Source organism: Stegostoma tigrinum, chromosome 1, assembly GCF_030684315.1.
Source record: "Stegostoma tigrinum isolate sSteTig4 chromosome 1, sSteTig4.hap1, whole genome shotgun sequence".
In the NCBI taxonomy this organism is placed as follows: domain Eukaryota; kingdom Metazoa; phylum Chordata; class Chondrichthyes; order Orectolobiformes; family Stegostomatidae; genus Stegostoma; species Stegostoma tigrinum.
The window spans coordinates 193,634,750-193,656,241 of record NC_081354.1 but is presented as its reverse complement, the minus strand read 5'-3'; the positions used below and the strand labels follow the sequence as shown (position 1 = coordinate 193,656,241).

At 47.3% G+C, this 21,492-nt stretch overlaps 1 protein-coding gene across 1 annotated transcript in view; it reads left to right on the top strand.

Annotated features, from left to right (window-relative positions):
* The first annotated feature begins 19,313 nt into the window (after positions 1–19,313).
* Positions 19,314–21,492, top strand: part of LOC125456767 (rho-related BTB domain-containing protein 2-like) — a 138,926-nt gene continuing 136,747 nt past the window's right edge. The window contains exon 1 of the mRNA XM_059650896.1: positions 19,314–19,446. The gene's annotated coding sequence lies outside the window, so the exon portion shown is untranslated. The remainder of the gene's footprint in view (positions 19,447–21,492) is intronic.

Below are 21,492 nucleotides of genomic sequence, written 5' to 3'. Positions count from 1 at the left end.
CAAATCTAATGTGGCTTCGCCCCTTGTTGGCCTGTCTACATACTGTGTCAGGAAGCCCTCCTGCACACTCTGGACAAAAACTGACCCATCCATAGTACTCGAACTATAATGTTCCCAGTCAATATTTGGAAAGTTGAAGTCCCCCATGACAATTACCCTGTCTCTCTCACTCCTATCGAGAATCATCTTTGCTATCCTTTCCTCTACATATCTGAAACTATTTGGAGGCCTATAGAAAACTCCCAACAGGGTGACCTCTCCTTTCCTGTTTCTAACCTCAGCCCATACTACCTCGGTTGACGAGTCCCCAAACATCCTTTCTGCAACTGTAATACTGTCCTTGACCAACAATGCCACACCTCCACCCCTTTTACCATCTTCTCTGTTCTTACTGAAACATCTAAATCCCGGAACCTGCAACAACCATTCCTGTCCCTGCTCTTTCCATGTCTCCGAAATGGCCACAACATCGAAGTCCCAGGTGCTAACCCATGCTGCAAGTTCACCCACCTTATTCCGGACGTTTCTGGCATTGAAGTAGACACACTTCAATCCAACTTCTTGCTTGCCGGTGCCATCTTGCTTCCCTGAAACTTTATTTCGGACCACCCTACTCTCAACCTTTTCTGTAGTCGAACTACAATTTTGGTGCCCATCCCCCGGCTGAATTAGTTTAAACCCACCCAAACAGCCTTAGCAAATTTCCCCCCAGGATATCGGTACCCCTCTGGTTCAGGTGAAGACCATCTTGCTTGTAGAGGTCCCACCTCCCCCAGAAAGAGCCCCAATTATCCAAGAATCCAAAACCCTCCCTCCTGCACCATCCCTGTAGCCACGTGTTCAACTCCTCTCTCTCCCTAGTCCTCGCCTCACTAGCACGTGGCACGGGCAACAAACCAGAGACAACAACTCTGTTTGTCCTAGCTCTCAGTATTTGACAAGCATTTGACAAGGTGCCACACCGAAGGGTGCTACATAAGATAAAGTTGCTCAGTATTACAGGTAATGTATTGGCATGGATAGAGGAATGGTTGACCAGTCAAAAACAAAGAGTAGGGGTAAGAGCAAGGGTGTTTTTCTGGTTGGTGGTCAGTGGCTAGTGGTGTGCCTCAGGGATCAGTGTTGGGACCTCAATTGTTTACAATTTACATGGATGATTTGGAGTTGGGGACTAAGTGTGATGTGTCAAAATTTGCAGATGACACTAAGATGAGTGGTAGAGCAAAGTGTGCAGAAGGCACTGAAAGTCTACAGAGGGATGTAGATAGTCTAAGTGAGTGGGGAAAGGTCCGGCAGATGGAGTACAGTGTTAATAAGTGTAAGGTCATCCATTTTGGTAGGATTGCAGGTGCAGCAGGTGATTAAAAAGGCAAATGGAATTTTGTCTGCCATTGCTTGAGGGATGGAGTCTAAAAACAGGGAGGCTGTCCTGCAGCTGTACAGGCTCATGATGAGATCACACCTGGCGTACTGTGTGCAGTTTTGGTCTCCTTTCTTGGAAAGAGATATACCAGCAGTGGAGGGGGTGCAGAGGAGATTCACTCGGTTGATTCCAGAGTTTAGAGGGTTGGATTATGAGGAGACACTGAGTAGACTGGGATTATACTCATTGGATTTCAAAAGAATGATGGGGAACCTTATATGAAGGGAATAGATAAAATATAGGCAGGGAGGTTGTTTCCACTAGCAGGTGAAACTAGGACTAGAGGGCATCACCTCAAAATACACAGAAGCAGATGTAGGACTGAGGTCAGGACAAACTTCTTCACCCAAAGGATTGTGAATCTGCGGAATTCCCTGCCCAGTGAAGCAGTTGAAGCTGTCTCACTGAATGTCTTTAAGGAAAGGCTAGATAAATTTTTGAACAGGAAAGGTATTAAGGTTTATGGTGAGTGGGTGGATGAGTGGAGCTGAGTCTCAAAAAGATCAGCCACGATCTTATTAAATGGCGGGGCATGCTTGAGAGTCCGAATGGCCTTCTCCTGCTCTTCGTTCTTATGTTACTATGTAGTTATGTTGACAGACCCACTGAGCTTTTCAAGCAATTTCTGCTTTTGCTTCAAATTTTCAACATCTGCAGTTCGCTTGGAATTTTTTCTGTCTAGAGTAGAGAGGGACACAGACCATGTAGAGGCAAACCTTTTTTAGCTTTGAGAGACATTGTGCTGGCACAGGGTTGGTAGGTCAAAGGGCCTGTTCTTGTGCTGTACTATTCTTTGTTGGAGATTTAATTTGTCGTGTTATATACCAACAGTTTATAACTGTGTATCTGTAACTCAACTCTCATCTCTTGTTACAGTCATTCTTGCCAAGACAAAAACTTGATCCAAATTAAACCGGCTGTGAAAATCAGAGCAATTTTTGTAGTTTTCATTACCAATGAGACCACAACCTTTGTGCTGATGCTGGAGGTGATGAGTTTTGATTTGCAGTGAGCTCTCCCACTGAACTGTGATAGCACAACTATATACGGTGGACCTCATCGATACCCAGGGTGGCTGCAGTAACATCTCGACTTCGATATTTCCATTCCCCTGTAATAAACAACAACATTGCATTTACCTTCCTAGAGCAGAAACTAGCTTATTGCTGCTTATGTGTCAAGACACCCAGCTCTCTTTGCACCTCACAAATTTACAATGTCTTTAAATTAAACATTTAAAAGCTTCAATTTAAATTGTGAACTACATTTCTATTCATCCTGCTAAGGTAGATGTATTTCTGTTTTCCAACATATTAACGTTGGTAATGCAGAGAGACAGATATGCAGAATATGTGACTGAAGCCAGGCTGACGGGCTCCACCATAGGTCAGACATAGCAGAGAAATGGTACCAGATCATGTGGGGAGGACGAATTCCCTTCAGTAAGAATCTCGATGGAGCGCAGGCTGTTCAAGCAGGGGCCATCACTCCTGTCCGAGCTGCTAACCAATAGCCTGTCTTTCACTTGGGGATGTTGTCACCGTGAATGGGGTTTGTTATAGTGAAGGGGGGTTGTTATGGTGAAGGGGGGTTGTTATGGTGAACGAGGGTTATTATGGTGAAGGGAGGTTATTATGGTGAAGGGGGGTTGTTATGGTGAACGGGGGTTATTATGGTGAAGGGGGGTTATTATGGAGAAGGGAGGTTATTATGGTGAAGGGGGGGTTGTTATGGTGAACGGGGGTTATTATGGTGAAGGGGGGTTGTTATGGTGAAGGGGGGTTATTATCGTGAACGGGGGTTATTATGGTGAAGGGGGGTTGTTATGGTGAAGGGGGGTTGTTATGGTGAAGGGAGGTTATTATGGTGATGGGGTTTGTTATGGTGAAGGGAGGTTATTATGGTGAAGGGGGGTTGTTATGGTGAAGGGGGGTTGTTATGGTGAAGGCAAGGTTATTACGGTGAATGGGGTCTGTTATGGTTAAGGGAGGTCATTACGATGAAGGAGGACATTATGGTGAAGGGAGGTTATTACGGTGAATGGGGTCTGTTATGGTGAAGGGAGGTTATTACGGTGAAGGGGGTCTGTTATGGTGAAGGGAGGTTATTATGGTGAAGGGGGGTTGTTATGGTGAAGGGGGGTTGATATGGTGAATGGGGGTTATTATGGTGAAGGGAGGTTATTATGGTGGAGGAGGACATTATGGTGAAGGGAGGTTATTACGGTGAATGGGGTCTGTTAAGGTTGAAGGGAGGTTATTACGGTGAAGGGGGTCTGTTATGGTGAAGGGAGGTTATTACGGTGAAGGGGGTCTGTTATGGTGAAGGGAGGTTATTATGGTGAAGGGGGTTTGGCACAGTGAAGGGAGGTTATTACGGTGAAGGTGGGGTTGCAGCAGACAGGCAAACCCTTTTGCAAACAGGGTTAAGGAAAATCCCAAGGCCTTTTATTCATACATAAGGAGCAAGAGGGCAACTAGAGAAAGGGCTGGCCGACTCAAGGACAAAGGAGGGAAGCTATGTGCTGAGTCAGAGAAAATGGGTGACATTTTTAACGGGTATTTTGTGTGGGTTTTCACTGAGGAGAGGGACATGATGGATGTTGAGGTTAGGGATCAATGTTTGATTACTCTAGGCCAAGTCAGCATAAGGAGTAGGGAAGTGTTGAGTATTCTAAAAGGCATTAAAGTGGACAAGTCCTCAGGTCTGGATGGGATCGATCCCAGGTTGATGAGGGAAGCGAGAGAGGAAATAGCCGAGGCCTTAACAGGTATCTTTGCAGTGTCCTTAGACAGAGGTGAGGTCCCAGAGGACTGGGGACTTGCTAATGTTGTGCCCTTGTTTAAGAAGGGTAGCAGGGATAATCCAGGTAATTATCAACCGGTGAGTCTGACATCAGTGGTAGGGAAGCTACTGGAGAAGATACTGAGGGATAAGATCTATTCCCATTTGGAAGAAAATGGGCTTATCAGTGATAGGCAACACGGTTTTGTGCAGGGAAGGTCATATCTTACCAACTTAATAGAATTCTTTGAGGAATTGACAAAGATGGTTGATGAGGGAAAGGCTGTAGATGTCATATACATGGACTTCAGTAAGGCGTTTGATAAGGTTCCCCATGGCAGGCTGATGGAGAAAGTGAAGTCACATGGGGTCCAGGGTGTGCTGGCTAGATGGATAAAAAACTGGCTGGGCAACAGGAGACAGAGGGTAGTAGTAGAAGGGAGTTTCTCAAATTGGAGACCTGTGACCAGTGGTGTTCCACAGGGATCTGTCTTGGGACCACTGTTGTTTGTGATATACATAAATGATCTGGAGAAAAGTATAGCTGGTCTGATTAGCAAGTTTGCTGATGACACTAAGATTGGTGGAGTAGCAGATAGTGAAGGGGACTGTCAGGGATTAGAACAGAATATAGATAGACTGGAGAGTTGGGCAGATAAATGGCAGATGGAGTTCAATCCAGGCATAGATCCCTGGAAGTTGCCACCCAGGTTGATAGGGTTGTTAAGAAGGCGTATGGTGTGTTTGGTTTTATTGGTAGAGGGATTGAGTTTTGGAGCCATGAGGTCATGTTGCAGCTGTACAAAACTCTGGTGCGGCCACGGTATCTCATTGACAGGCATCACAATCACGGGACGCAATCAACAAACCATCAGCATACTGCAGTACCGTACTATTGCCTGGCAATGATAGTTTGGGGAAATTTGTTTGGACTGCAGGGGCAGATATGTTTGGCCTCTCTCTCCACAGGGCCAGAGGGGCATTTACGGCCAAATTGACATGAGGGACTGACTCGGGACCTATTTCAAACAAGGAACCCTGGGTATGAACCCAATCAATCGTTGCTCCCAGCCCCAAGGAGCTGAAATATTGTGATGAAAAGCAAATGATGCAAATAGCACAGGCCCTCATCACTCCTATCTCCCAGAGTCGCAGCTACGCAGACCAGCATTTTCTCAAAGGGGTTGCTCTGTAGTTGCCAACAGTACAAAACAGACATTTCAGATTTTAAAGCTTCTGTTTCTTTGAGCAGCATGCTTTCGGCTTTTGGAAATGAATGTTCGGACAATTTGAGAAATAATCCCTGCTGAGTGCAGTGAGCCTTGGCCTTTAACTTGCAAAGTGTTTGGCGTCCTAGTAAGCTGACAGGGGAATGTTTGGCAATGACAGAGGTCTCACACACACAATGATCTCCAATTTGTATAGGCGCGGTATGGGACAGCGGCTTCCTCAGGGGGAGGTACAGTCAGAGTTGTCGCACCATGATCAACGAGAATGTTTACTCGTCTCCCTTTCATTACTATTTCTGCCATTGGGTTTTCCTGGGGAGAAGAGGATAATCTGATCAATGCAGCCGGTATTGCCGCCCCTCCATGCACTGCTGTTGTCCCTGAGGGGATGGGTTGTTTAGTGAAAAAGGAACACTCTGTTTCTGATCTACCCTGCAGGTCCCTTCTGCCCCAATGTGGCAGTCCCTGGCTGAATGGCCTTTCTGCCCACATCGCCAGCAGGCATACTACTGTCTGTCTCTTCCCTGCCATCTCTGGCCACCATCACCATTATGGGGCTGTGGTTGGTTACTTCTGTTACCTCCAGATGTCAGCTGCTGGACAAATTGGCCTTGAAGTTCACATGATGTTTTTGTGAACAAGCCGTTATGTTGGCCAGAGATGTAATAATTTTGTTCCATCCCTGTTGCTGCCAATATAAAAGCATGCGCAGTATCAGGATCAAGGCAATTTAAATGGGTTTGTGTGGCTCAGGGGCCGTGCTGCCCAAGTGCCACACCTGCTGGGGATTCCCAAATATCCTTAAATCTAGCAATAAAGTCTGCTAACTGTTGACCCTTTTTCTGGATACATCTGGTCACTTTCCTGAAATCACTATGCTGCCTGGCTCGGTTAAAGATGGCCTCTTTGTGTCATGTCCAGAGCCAGGTATCTCTGCTCTCATTTGCCTGATCCTGGCTGGAATGGTCAGGGGCCCCATCGCCAGTACAGCCCAGAGGAACAGCAAACAAATCCATGATCATGGCCCAGGAAATCCCAATATGCAACTTTTAATCATATCAGCACATCCCCCGGCAGTGTGTGAGAAATCTCACCTGCTTGCACCAGGATTCAAGACTTCATTTATTATACTTCAAACTTCTGAGGGGGCCCAGGGGCACAAAACGGATACTGCTTCAACTAGTCTACAGGGATATTGTTTAACCATATGATAACAGGTACCTCACAGTCACTATCATTAATACTGATAGGTACCTCAGAGTCACTATCATTAATACTGACAGGTACCACACAGTCACTATCATTACTACAGACAGGTACCTCAGAGTCACTATCATTACTACAGACAGGTCCCTCAGAGTCACTATCATTAATACTGACAGGTACCACACAGTCACTATCATTACTACAGACAGGTACCTCGGAGTCACTATCATTACTACAGACGGGTCCCTCACAGTCACTATCATTACTACAGACGGGTCCCTCACAGTCACTATCATTACTACAGACAGGTACCTCACAGTCACTATCATTACTACTGACAGGTACCTCAGAGTCACTATCATTACTACAGACAGGTTCCTCACAGTCACTATCATTACTACAGACAGGTCCCTCACAGTCACTATCATTACTACAGACAGGTCCCTCAGAGTCACTATCATTACTACTGACAGGTCCCTCAGTGTCACTATCATTACTACAGACGGGTCCCTCACAGTCACTGTCATTACTACTGACAGGTACCTCAGAGTCACTATCATTACTACAGACAGGTTCCTCAGAGTCACTATCATTACTACAGACAGGTCCCTCAGAGTCACTATCATTACTACAGACGGGTCCCTCACAGTCACTATCATTACTACTGACAGGTTCCTCACAGTCACTATCATTACTACAGACGGGTACCTCACAGTCACTATCATTACTCCAGACGGGTACCTCACAGTCACTATCATTACTACTGACAGGTCCCTCAGAGTCACTATCATTACTACAGACGGGTACCTCACAGTCACTATCATTACTACAGACAGGTACCTCAGAGTCACCATCATTACTACAGACGGGTACCTCACAGTCACTATCATTACTACAGACAGGTACCTCAGAGTCACTATCATTACTACAGACAGGTCCCTCACAGTCACTATCATTACTACAGACGGGTACCTCACAGTCACTATCATTACTACAGACGGGTACCTCAGAGTCACTATCATTACTACAGACAGGTACCTCAGAGTCACCATCATTACTACAGACGGGTACCTCACAGTCACTATCATTACTACAGACGGGTACCTCAGAGTCACTGTCATTACTACAGACAGGTACCTCAGAGTCACCATCATTACTACAGACGGGTACCTCACAGTCACTATCATTACTACAGACGGGTACCTCACAGTCACTATCATTACTACAGACAGGTACCTCAGATTCACTATCATTACTACAGACAGGTCCCTCAGAGTCACTGTCATTACTACAGACAGGTACCTCAGAGTCACTATCGTTACTACAGACAGGTCCCTCAGAGTCTCTATCATTACTACAGACAGGTTCCTCACAGTCACTGTCATTACTACTGACAGGTCCCTCAGAGTCACTATCATTACTACAGACGGGTACCTCAGAGTCACTATCATTACTACTAACAGGTCCCTCAGAGTCACTATCATTACTACAGACAGGTCCCTCAGAGTCACTATCATTACTACAGACGGGTCCCTCACAGTCACTATCATTACTACAGACAGGTACCTCACAGTCACTATCATTACTACAGACAGGTACCTCAGAGTCACTATTATTACTACTGACAGGTACCTCACAGTTACTATCATTACTACAGACAGGTACCTCACAGTCACTATCATTACTACAGACAGGTCCCTCAGAGTCACCATCATTACTACTGACAGGTTCCTCACAGTCACTATCATTACTACTGACAGGTCCCTCAGTGTCACTATCATTACTACAGACGGGTACCTCACAGTCACTATCATTACTACAGACAGGTACCTCACAGTCACTATCATTACTACAGACAGGTTCCTCAAAGTCACTATCATTACTACAGACAGGTCCCTCAGAGTCACTATCATTACTACAGACAGGTACCTCACAGTCACTATCATTACTACAGACTGGTACCTCAGAGTCACTATCATTACTACAGACAGGTACCTCACAGTCACTGTCATTACTACAGACAGGTTCCTCAAAGTCACTATCATTACTACAGACAGGTCCCTCAGAGTCACTATCATTACTACAGACAGGTACCTCACAGTCACTATCATTACTACAGACTGGTACCTCAGAGTCACTATCATTACTACAGACAGGTACCTCACAGTCACTATCATTACTACAGACTGGTACCTCACAGTCACTATCATTACTACAGACAGGTCCCTCAGAGTCACTATCATTACTACAGACAGGTACCTCACAGTCACTATCATTACTACAGACTGGTACCTCAGAGTCACTATCATTACTACAGACAGGTACCTCAGAGTCACTATCATTACTACAGACAGGTTCCTCAAAGTCACTATCATTACTACAGACAGGTCCCTCAGAGTCACTATCATTACTACTGACAGGTCCCTCACTGTCACTATCATTACTACAGACAGGTACCTCAGAGTCACTATCATTACTACAGACAGGTCCCTCAGAGTCACTATCATTACCACAGACAGGTACCTCACAGTCACTATCATTACTACAGACAGGTCCCTCACAGTCACTATCATTACTACAGACAGGTCCCTCAGAGTCACTATCATTACTACAGACAGGTCCCTCAGAGTCACTATCATTACTACAGACTGGTCCCTCACAATCACTATCATTACTACAGACAGGTCCCTCACAGTCACTATCATTACTACTAACAGGTACCTCACTGTCACTGTCATTACTACAGACAGGTCCCTCACAGTCACTATCATTACTACAGACAGGTCCCTCAGAGTCACGATCATTACTACTGACAGGTCCCTCAGAGTCACTATCATTACTACATACATGTTCCTCAGAGTCACTATCATTACTACAGACAGGTCCCTCACAGTCACTATCATTACTACTGACGGGTACCTCACAGTCACTATCATTATACCGTGGCGTATTGTGTACATATCTGGTCACCGCATTATAAGAAGGATGTGGAAGCTTTGGAAAGGGTGCAGGGGAGATTTACTAGGATGGTGCCTGGTCTGGAGCAAAGGCCCTATGAAGAAAGGCTGAGGGACTTGAGGCTGTTTTTGTTCGAGAGAAAAAAGGTTATGAGGCAACTTAATAGAGACATACAAGATGATCAGAGGATTAGATAGAGTGGACAGTGAGAGCCTTTTTCCTCAGATGGAGATGGCTAGCATGCAGGGACATACCTTAAAATTGAGGGGTAATAGATATAGGACAGATATCAGAGGTAGGTTCTTTACTCAGAGAGTAGTAAGGGCGTGGAATGCCCTGCCTGTAACAGTAGTAGGCTTGCCCAAGGTTAAGGGCATTTAAATGGTCATTGGATAAACATATGGATGATAATGGAATAGTGTAGGTTAGACGGGCTTCAGATTGGTTTCACAGGTCGACGCAACATTGAGGGCCGAAGAGCCTGTATTACGCTGTAATGTTCTATGTTCTGTGTTCTAAATGCAAGGTGGCGCACTTTGGAAGATCAAATAAAAGAGCGAACTGGTAAATGGAAAAGTCCTAGGGAAAATTGATGAACAGAGAGATCTGGGTGTTCAGGTCCATTGTTCCCTGAAGGTGACAACGCAGGTCAATAGGGTGGTCAAGTAGGCATATGGCATGCTTTCCTTCATTGGGCGGGGTATTGAGTACAAGAGTTGGCAGGTCATGTTGCAGTTGTATAGGACTTTGGTTCGGCCACATTTGGAGTACTGTGTACAGTTCTGGTCGCCACATTACCAAAAGGATGTGGATGCTTTGGAGAGGGTGCAGAGGAGGTTCACCAGGATGTTGCCTGGTATGGAGGGTGCTAGCTATGAAGACAGTTTGAGTAGATTAGGATTATTTTCATTAGAAAGATGGAGATTGAGGGGGGACCTGATTGAGGTCGACAAGGTCATGAGGGGTACAGACAGGGTGGATAGCAAAAAGCTTTTTCCCAGAGTGGGGGACTCAGTTACTAGGGGTCATGAGTTCAAAGTGAGTGGAGGAAAGTTTAGGGGAGATATGCGTGGAAAGTTCTTTACACAGAGGGTGGTGGGCACCTGGAACGTGTTGCCAGCGGAGGTGGGTACAGTAGTGTCATTTAAGATGTATCTAGACAGATACATGGATGGGACAGGGAGCAGAGGGATATGTTGAATGGGGGTTGTTATTGTGAAGGGGGGTTATTATGGTGAAGGTGAGTTGTTATGGTGAGGGTGTGTTGTTACCTTGAAGGGGGTTGTTATGGTGAAGGGGAGTTGGTTTGGTGAAGAGGGAGTGTGTTATGGTGAAGGTGTGTCAAAGAACAAAAGAACAAGTGGTGAAGGGTGGTCTTTCGGTGAAGGGGAGTGTATTATGGTGAAGAGTTGGCAGGTCGTGTTACAGTTGTATAAGACTTTGGTTTGGCCACATTTAGAATACTGTGTACAGTTCTGGTCACCACATGGGTGTGTTATAGAACATAGAAAAGTGCAGCACAGTACAGGCCCTTCGGCCCACGATGTTTTGCCGTGGATTAATCCTAATCCAAAAATAAAATAACCTAACCTACATTCCCCTCAATTCACTGCTCTCCATGTGCATGTCCAGCAGTCGCTTAAATGTCACTAATGACTCTGCTTCCATTACTACCACTGGTAAACTATTCCATGCGCTCACAACTCTCTGGGTGAAGAACCTCCCTCTGACATCTCCTCTATACCTTCCTCCAAACACCTTAAAACTATGACCCCTCGTGGCAGTCAATCCTGCCTTGGGCAAAAGTCTCTGGCTATCGACTCTATCCATACCTCTCATTACCTTGTACACCTCGATCAGGTCACCTCTCTTCCTCCTTCTCTCCAGAGAGAAAAGTCCGAGCTCAGTCAACCTCTCCTCGTAAGACAAGCACTCCCGTCCAGGCAGCATCCTGGTAAACCTCCTTTGCACCCTCTCCAAAGCCTCCACATCTTTCCCGTAATAGGGTAACCAGAACTGGGCACAATATTCCAAGTGTGGTCTCACCAGGGTTTTGTAGAGCTGCAGCATAACCTCGCGGCTCTAAAACTCGATCCCCCTGTTAATGAAAGCCAAAGGACCATATGCTTTCTTAACAACCTGATCCACCTGGGTGGCAACTTTGAGGGAGCTATGCACTTGAACATCAAGATCCCGCTGAACCTCCACACTGCCAAGAATCCTGCCTTTAATCCTATATTCAGCATTTAAGTTCGACCTTCCAAAATGCATCACTTCGTATTTATCCAGGTTGGACTCCATCTGCCATTTCTCAGCCCAGCTCTGCATACTGTCAATGTCTCGCTGAAGCCTGCAATAGCCCTCGATACTATCAACGGCACCTCCAACTTTTGTGTCATCAGCAAACATACTAACCCACCCCTCAACCTCCTCATTCAAGTCATTTATAAAAACTACAAAGAGCAGAGGCCCAAGAACAGAGTCCTGCGGGACACCACTCAGCACTGACCTCCAGGCAGAATACTTACCATCTACAACCACTCTCTGCCTCCTGTCAGCCAACCAATTCTGAATTCAGACAGCCAAATCACCCTGTATCCCATACCTCCTGACTTTATGAATGAGCCTGCCGTGGAGAACCTTATCAACAGTCAACAGTTGCTACAGTCAACACGGCTTTGTGAGGGGTAGGTCATGCCTTACAAACCTTATCGAGTTTTTTGAGGATGTGACTAGTAAGGTTGATGAGGGTCGAGCTGTGGATGTGGTGTATATGGACTTCAGTAAGGCATTTGATAAGGTTCCCCATGGAAGGCTCATTCAGAAGGTCAGGAGGAATGGGATACAGGGGAACTTAGCTGCTTGGATACAGAATTGGCTGGCCAACAGAAGACAGCGAGTGGTAGTAGAAGGAAAATATTCTGCCTGGAAGTCAGTGGTGAGTGGGGTTCCACAGGGCTCTGTCCTTGGGCCTCTACTGTTTGTAATTTTTATTAATGACTTGGACGAGGGAATTGAAGGATGGGTCAGCAAGTTTGCAGACGACACAAAGGTCGGAGGTGTCGTTGACAGTGTAGAGGGCTGTTGTAGGCTGCAGCGGGACATTGACAGGATGCAGAGATGGGCTGAGAGGTGGCAGATGGAGTTCAACCTGGATAAATGCGAGGTGATGCATTTTGGAAGGTCGAATTTGAAAGCTGAGTACAGGATTAAGGATAGGATTCTTGGCAGCGTGGAGGAACAGAGGGATCTTGGTGTGCAGATACATAGATCCCTTAAAATGGCCACCCAAGTGGACAGGGTTGTTAAGAAAGCATATGGTGTTTTGGCTTTCATTAACAGGGGGATTGAGTTTAAGAGTCGTGAGATCTTGTTGCAGCTCTATAAAACTTTGGTTAGACCGCACTTGGAATACTGCGTCCAGTTCTGGGCGCCCTATTATAGGAAAGATGTGGATGCTTTGGAGAGGGTTCAGAGGAGGTTTACCAGGATGCTGCCTGGACTGGAGGGCTTATCTTATGAAGAGAGGTTGACTGAGCTCGGTCTCTTTTCATTGGAGAAAAGGAGGAGGAGAGGGGACCTAATTGAGGTATACAAGATAATGAGAGGCATAGATAGAGTCGATAGCCAGAGACTATTTCCCAGGGCAGAAATGGCTAGCACGAGGGGTCATAGTTTTAAGCTGGTTGGTGGAAAGTATAGAGGGGATGTCAGAGGCAGGTTCTTTACGCAGAGAGTTGTGAGAGCATGGAATGCGTTGCCAGCAGCAGTTGTGGAAGCAAGGTCATTGGGGTCATTTAAGAGACTGCTGGACATGCATATGGTCACAGAAATTTGAGGGTGCATCCATGAGGATCAATGGTCGGCACAACATTGTGGGCTGAAGGGCCTGTTCTGTGCTGTACTGTTCTATGTTCTATGTTCTATGTTCTAAATGCCTTGCTGAAGTCCATGTACACCACATCCACTGCTCGACCCTCGTCAACCTGTCTTGTGACTTCCTCAAAGAACTCAATAAGATTTGTAAGGCATGACCTGCCCCTCTCAAAGCCATTCTGACTCCCTTTAATCATGCTATGCTCTTCCAAATAGAAATAAATCCTATCCGTCAGAATTCTTTCCAAAACCTTGCTGACACAGATGTAAGACTGACTGGTCTGTAATTGCCAGGGATTTCCCTATTCCCTTTCTTGAAAAGAGGAACAACATTTGCCTCCCTCCAATCTTCCGGTAAGACTCCCGTGGAGAGTGAGGAAGCAAAGATCTTCGCCAGCAGCTTAGCCACCTCCTTTCTCGCTTCCTGGAGCAACCTAGGATAAATCTGGTCTGGCTCTGGTGACTTATCAGTCTTAATGTTTGCCAAAATATCCAGCACACCAACTTCCTCAATCTTGATCTATTCAAGCCTGTTTTCCTGCTCATCAAAGTTCTCAGTGAGGGGTAGGTCATGCCTTACAAACCTTATTGAGTTTTTTGAGGATGTGACTAGAAAAGTTGATGAGGGTCGAGCTGTGGATGTGGTGTATATGGACTTCAGTAAGGCATTTGATAAGGTTCCCCATGGTAGGCTCATTCAGAAGGTCAGGAGGAATGGGATACAGGGGAACTTAGCTGCTTGGATACAGAATTGGCTGGCCAACAGAAGACAGCGAGTGGTAGTAGAAGGAAAATATTCTGCCTGGAAGTCAGTGGTGAGTGGAGTTCCACAGGGCTCTGTCCTTGGGCCTCTACTGTTTGTAATTTTTATTAATGACTTCGACGAGGGGATTGAAGGATGGGTCAGCAAGTTTGCAGACGACACAAAGGTCGGAGGTGTCGTTGACAGTGTAGAGGGCTGTTGTAGGCTGCAGCGGGACATTGACAGGATGCAGAGATGGGCTGAGAGGTGGCAGATGGAGTTCAACCTGGATAAATGCGAGGTGATGCATTTTGGAAGGTCGAATTTGAAAGCTGAGTACAGGATTAAGGATAGGATTCTTGGCAGCGTGGAGGAACAGAGGGATCTTGGTGTGCAGATACATAGATCCCTTAAAATGGCCACCCAAGTGGACAGGGTTGTTAAGAAAGCATATGGTGTTTTGGCTTTCATTAACAGGGGGATTGAGTTTAAGAGTCGTGAGATCTTGTTGCAGCTCTATAAAACTTTGGTTAGACCGCACTTGGAATACTGCATCCAGTTCTGGGCGCCCTATTATAGGAAAGATGTGGATGCTTTGGAGAGGGTTCAGAGGAGGTTTACCAGGATGTTGCCTGGACTGGAGGGCTTATCTTATGAAGAGAGGTTGACTGAGCTCGGTCTCTTTTCATTGGAGAAAAGGAGGAGGAGAGGGGACCTAATTGAGGTATACAAGATAATGAGAGGCATAGATAGAGTTGATAGCCAGAGACTATTTCCCAGGGCAGAAATGGCTAGCACGAGGGGTCATAGTTTTAAGCTGTTTGGAGGAAAGTATAGAGGGGATGTCAGAGGCAGGTTCTTTACGCAGAGAGTTGTGGGAGCATGGAATGCGTTGCCAGCAGCAGTTGTGGAAGCAAGGTCATTGGGGTCATTTAAGAGACTGCTGGACATGTATATGGTCACAGAAATTTGAGGGTGCATACATGAGGATCAATGGTCGGCACAACATTGTGGGCTGAAGGGCCTGTTCTGTGCTGTACTGTTCTATGTTCTATGTTCTATGTTCTCATTCACAACAAGGTCCCTTTCCTTCGTGAAAACCGAAGCAAAAAACTCATTTTGGGCTTCCCCTATCTGCTCAGACTCCACGCACAAGTTCCCTACGCTATCCCCGATCAGCCCTACCTTCTCCTTGATCATTCTCTTGTTCCTCACGTATGAGTAAAATGCCTTCGGGTTCTCCTTACTCCTTCCTGCCAAGTCTTTTTCGTGCCCCCTCCTGGCCCTCCTCAGTCCACTTTTGAGCTCCTTCCGAACAAGCCTGTAATCCTCTAAAGCTGTGCTGGACCCTTGCTTCCTCCACCTTATGTTCTTTTTGACAAGAAGCACGTCTGTACCCGTCATCCAAGGCTCCTTAATCTTACCCCTTCTTACCCGTTTCAGAGGAACAAATTTATACATCACTCGCAACAACTGCTCCTTAAACAGCCTCCACATGTCTGCTGTGCCCTTTCTGTGGAACAATTGCTTCCAATCTGTACTTCCCAACTCCTGTCCGATAGTGTCATAGTTTCCCTTCCCCCAGTTAAATATCTTCCCGTGGTAACTACTCCTTTCCCTTTCCATGGCTATGGTAAATGTGAGGCTGTTGTGGTCACTGTCACCAAAGTGTTTCCCACCGTGACATCTGACACCTGTCCTGGCTCATTATGGTGAACGGGCGTGTGTTATGGTGAAGGGGGGATGTTATGGTGAAAGGGGGTGTTTCGGTGAAGGGGGGTGCATTGTGATGAAGGGGGGTGTGTTATGGTGAAGGGGGGTGTATTATGGAGAAGGGGGGCTGTGCTATGGTGAAGGGGATGCGTTATGAAGATGGGGGTGGGTTCCAGTGAAGGGGGTGTGTGTTATGGTGAAGTGGTGCGTCTTATGGGGAAGGGGGGTGTGTTATGGTGAAGGGGGTGTGTTATGGTGAAGGAGTGATGTGTTATGGTGAAGGGGGGTTTGTTATGATGAAGGGGGATGTGTTATGGTGAAGGGGGGTGTGTTATGGTGAAGGGGTGTTTGCTATGGTGAATTGGGATGTGTTATGGTGAAGTGGGATGCGTTATGGTGAAGGGGGTTGTTATGGTGAAGGGTGATGTGTTATGGCGAAGGGGGTGCGTAATGGTGAAGGGAGTTGGTTCGGTGAAAGGGGGTGTTTTGGTGAAGGGGGTGCATTGTGGTGAAGGGGGGGTGTTATGGTGAAGGGGTGTGTGTTAAGGTTAAGGGGGGTGTTTCGGTGAAGGGAGTTGTTTCGGTGAAGGAGGGTGCATTGTGGTGAAGGGCGTGCGTTATGGTAAGGACGGGTGTTATGGTGAAGGGTGTTGTTTTGGTGATGGGGTGTGTTATGGTGAAGAGGGGTTTGTTATGATGAAGGGGGATGTGTTATGGTGAAGGGGGTGTGTTATGGTGAAGGGGGGGTGTAATGGTGAAGGGGGGTGTATTATGGTGAAGTGGTGTGCGTTATGGTGAAGGGGGATGTGTTATGGTGAAGGGGTTGTATTATGGAGAAGGAGGGCTGTGTTACGGTGAAGAGGGGTGTGTTATGGTGAAGCGGGTGTATTATGGTGAAGGAGGTGTGTTATGGTGAAGTGGTGTGTCTTATGGTGAAGGGGGGTGTTATGGTGAAGGGGGTGTGTTATGGTGAAGGGGTGTCTGTTATGGTGAAGGGGGGTGTTATACAGATTGGGGTGTGTTATGGTGAGGGCGGGTGTTATGGTGTGGGGCGGGTGTTATGGTGAAGGGGATGTGTTATGGTGTACGGGGTGTGTGTTATGGTGAAGGGGGGTGTGTTATGGTGAAGGGGGAGTGTTATGGTGAAAGGGGGGTGCTTCATGGTGAAGGGGGTGTGTGTTATGGTGAAGGGGGTGTGTTATGGTGAATGGGGTGCATTATAGTGAAGGGATGTGTTATGGTGAATGGGGTGCGTTATGGTGAAGGGGGTGTGTTATGGTGAAGTGGGTTGTGTTATGTTGAAGGGGGTGCGCAATGCTGAAGGGGGTGTGGGTTATGGTGAAAGGGGGGTGCTTTATGGTGAACGGGGGGGTGTTATTGTGAAGGGGGTGTGTAATGGTGAAGGGGGTGCATTATGGTGAAGGGATGTGTTATGGTGAAGGGGGGGGTGTTGTGGTGAAAGGGGTGCGTTATGGTGAAGGGGGTGCGTTATGGTGAAGGGGGTGTGCTATGGTGAAGCGGGTTGTGGTTTGGTGAAGGGGGTGCACATTGGTGAAGGGGGTGTGTGTTATGGTGAAGGGGGTGTGTTATGGTGAAGGGGTTGTGTTATGGTGAAGGGGGTGTGTTATGGTGAAGGGTGTGTGTTATGGTGAAGAGGGGTGTGTTATGGTGAAGGGGGTGTGTTATGGTGAAGGGTGTGTGTTATGGTGAAGGGGGTGTGTGTTATGGTGAAGGGGGTGTGTTATGGTGAAGGGGTTGTGTTATGGTGAAGGGGGTGTGTTATGGTGAAGGGTGTGTGTTATGGTGAAGAGGGGTGTTATGGTGAAGGTGGTGTGTTATGGTGAAGGGGGGTGTGTTATGGTGAAGGGGGTATGTTATGGTGAAGTGGGTGTGTTATGGAGAAGGGGATATGTTATGGTGAAGTGAGGTGCGTTATGGTGAAGGGGGGTGCGTTATGGTGAATGGGGTGTGTTATGGAGAAGGGGGTGTGTTATGGTGAAGTGGGGTGTATTATGGTGAAGGGGGGTGCGTTATGGTGAAGGGGGTGTGTTATGGTGAAGAGGGTGTGTTATGGTGAAGTGTGGTGTGTTATGGTGAAGGGTGTGTTATGTTGAAGGGGGTGTGTTATGGTGAATGGGGGTGTGTTATGGAGAAGTGGGGTGTGTTATGGTGAAGGGGGATGTGTTATGGTGAAGGGGTGTGTGTTATGGTGAAGGGGGTGTTATGGTGAAGGGGGATGTGTTATGGCGAAGGGGGGTGTGTTATGGTGAAGGGGGGTACGTTATGGTGAAGGGGGGCTGTGTTATGGTGAAGGGGTGTGTGTTATGGTGAAGGGGGGGTGTTATGGTGAATGGGGGTGTGTTATGGTGAAGGGGGTGTGTTATGGTGAATGGGGTGTGTTATGGAGAAGTGGGGTGTGTTATGGTGAAGGGGGATGTGTTATGGTGAAGGGGGTGTGTTATGGGGAAGGGGGGTGTGTTATGGTGAAGGGGTGTGTGTTATGGTGAAGGGGATGTTATGGTGAATGGGGGTGTGTTATGGAGAAGGGGGGTGTGTTATGATGAAGGGGATGTTATGGTGAATGGGGGGGTGTTATGGTGAATGGGGGTGTGTTATGGTGAAGGGGGTGTGTTATGGTGAATGGGGGTGTGTTATGGTGAAGGGGGGGTGTTATGGTGAATGGGGGTGTGTTATGGTGAAGGGGGTGTGTTATGGTGAATGGGGGTGTGTTATGGAGAAGTGGGGTGTGTTATGGTGAAGGGGTGTGTGTTATGGTGAATGGGGGTGTGTTATGGTGAAGGGGGTGTGTTATGGTGAAGGGGTGTGTGTTATGGTGAATGGGGGTGTGTTATGGTGAATGGGGGTGTGTGTTATGGTGAATGGGGGTGTGTTATGGGGAAGGGGGGTGTGTTATGATGAAGGGGATGTTATGGTGAAGGGGTGTGTCTTATGGTGAAGGGGGGTACGTTATGGTGAAGGGGGGCTGTGTTATGGTGAAGGGACAGGTTTATCACAGTAGCCATGAAACTGTTTTTGATTTGAAACTTTGGTATGAGCTGTGTCAGTTCAGAGTCAGGACAGAAACCTGATCTACAGATTAATCTGACCCTAGTCTGTGTAGATTTATTCTAGTGTGGCAGGCCTTTTCTGGTGTTGCTTTATTCATCTCGCTTTCAGATGTCCCCAGAGAATGACGATGATCTCAGCAAAACAATTCAATAAAACAAGATAGTAAACATGTTTTCAGGGAACCCCACCTGTCATATTCCACATTCTCTGTGCTCTGAGTAACCACTGAGAAACACAAGTGAGGTAGTCACCAGCTGCTTCAGGCATTGAAAAGATTCACTTGTTGCTGTACACTGACAGATTGAGTGGGAAAGAGAGAGAAGCAGTAAACAAGGCTCACAGCTACCCTGAGTGCACACAGTGAAACTGGATCCTGGTCTGTGAATCTCCACCAGGACAAGCGGGATGGATCGCACGCTGCTGATAGGATCAGGAGCATGTTAACAGTAAGTACAAGAGCCTGGTTGTGAATCACTGAGCCCAGGGTGGGAGCTAAGCACTGGACCACAGCGAACAGATCATTCACATGGGTTCGGAACATCTAACAAAGACAGAAACGTGGCGAAGGCAGGGGGAGGTAGAATGGGAAGGGGAAGGGGAGAGTGGGAGGGGCAGGTAGTATCGGAAGGGGAAGGGGAGAGTGGGAGGGGCAGGTAGTATGGGAAGGTGAAGGGTGCAGTGGGAGGGGCAGGCAGTCTGGGAAGGGGAAGGGGGCAGTGGGACGGCAGGTAGACTGGGAAGGGGAAGGGGGTAGTGGGAGGGGCAGGCAGTCTGGGAAGGGGAAGGGGGCAGTGGGAGTGGCAGGTAGTCTGGGAAGGGAAGGGGGCAGTGGGAGTGGCAGGTAGTCTAGGAAGGGGAAGGGGGCAGTGGGAGTGGCAGGTAGTCTGGGAAGGGAAGGGGGCAGTGGGAGTGGCAGGTAGTCTAGGAAGGGGAAGGGGGCAGTGGGAGTGGCAGGTAGTCTAGGAAGGGGAAGGGGGCAGTGGGAGTGGCAGGTAGTCTGGGAAGGGGATGGGGACAGTGGGAGGGGCAGGCAGTCTGGGAAGGGGATGGGGACAGTGGGACGGGCAGGTAGTCTGGGAAGGGGAAGGGGTCAATGGGAGAGGCAGGTAGTCTAGGAAAGGGAAGGGGGCAGTGGGAGGGGCAGGTAGTCTGGAAGGGGAAGGCAGCAGTGGGAGAGAAAAGGCTTGGGGAAATAAGGAATAGGGGCAGGCTTGTGGTATGGGTGAATTGATTGGTGGGGCGGTGGGAGAAGAGAACTCGACATTCTGAAAGATTGATGGGTGAATGCTCCCAAAACAGCAGAAACATTTCGAATCTAGAATCACGAAAAGGGACAGAAAAAGCACAAAGATTGAACTTTGTGACAATCAGTGAGAGTTTATCAAATTAACATTTAAATTCATTCAAAGCATTGGATATGGTCTGGTAGAGAGCTTTTCAGAGGGAATGGAATGGGATGTTATGACGGTAGATTGAGATGAGGATTCACCAGTGCGGGCGAAACACTAGAAAGTCCTGAATGGGCCAAATCACTTATTTACTCAAAGAAATCCAGAATGAATTATCTCCTGTGATGGGGAGAGATCTGAAGATGAGGAGGCAATGTTAAACTTTGACCAAATGTTTTAAGGTGAAATCAGGAAGGACTTCTCTAAATGTAGTACAAAGCACGACTTTGTTAGCGTGTGACCTTTATGTCCATGTTTGAGCCAAGGCTGTAATGAGGTTAGGAGCTGGGTGGCCCTGGCAGAACCCAAACTGGGCATCACTGAGCAGGTTATTGCTGAGCAGGTGCTGCTTGATAGCTCTGTTACTGACACCTTCAATCACTTTACTAATGATCGAGAGGAGGCCGATGGGGCGGTAATTGGCTGGGTTGGATTTGTCCTGCTTTTTGTGTACAGGACAGACTTGGGCAATTATGATTAGATTAGATTCCCTACAGTGTGGAAACAGGCCATTCAGCCCAACAAGTCCACACCGCCCCTTGAAGCATCCCACCCAGACTCATCCCCCTATAACCCACGTACCCCTGAACACTACGGGCAATTTAGCATGGCCAATCCACCTAACCTGCACATCTTTGGGATGTGGGAGGAAACCGGAGCACCCAAAGGAAACCCACGCAGACACGGAGAGAATGTGGATGAGGGTAGGGCAGTTGACGTGGTGAACATGGACTTCAGTAAAGCTTTTGATAAGGTTCCACATGGCAGGCTATTAGAGAAAGTATGGAGGCATGGGATTGAGGGAGATTTAGCAGTTTGCATTAGAAACTGGCTTTCTGTAAGAAGGCAATGAGTGGTGGTTGATGAAAAATATTCAGCCTGGAGTCCGGTTACTAGCGGTGTGCCTCAAGGATCTGTTTTGGGACCACTGCTGTTCGTCATTTTTATAAATGACTTGGATGGAAGTATAGGTGGATGGTTTAGTAAGTTTGCAGATGACATGAAAGTCGGTGGAGTGGTGGGCAGTGTGGAAGAATGTTGCAG